Below are 292 nucleotides of genomic sequence, written 5' to 3'. Positions count from 1 at the left end.
GGCGCTGTCCCGGTCACCGCCTCCCTCCGCGGTCGCCCGCCCCGCCGGACTGCTGGCCCGGGCGGCTGCACAGCTGTTGGCGTCCCGCATGGGCACCGGCGTCTCCGACCTCCTCAGGGTACGGGCAGTTTCACGGCGCTTCTTTGTTACTGTCATTATTTTAAGAAGTAACAGATGAAAAAAGCCCGGCACGTTGTGCGCTGCTGGGTGTCGCGGCTTGCCCCGCGCACACCTGGCTTCGCCTCGTCCCTCGCTTACTACGCCCTCGGTGTTCGCACCTTTGCCGGGACTG

Source organism: Corvus brachyrhynchos, unplaced genomic scaffold (assembly GCF_000691975.1).
Source record: "Corvus brachyrhynchos isolate BGI_N302 unplaced genomic scaffold, ASM69197v1 scaffold4, whole genome shotgun sequence".
NCBI lineage: Eukaryota > Metazoa > Chordata > Aves > Passeriformes > Corvidae > Corvus > Corvus brachyrhynchos.
The sequence above is the reverse complement of the archived record's forward strand: the minus strand, read 5'-3'. Positions refer to the sequence as shown.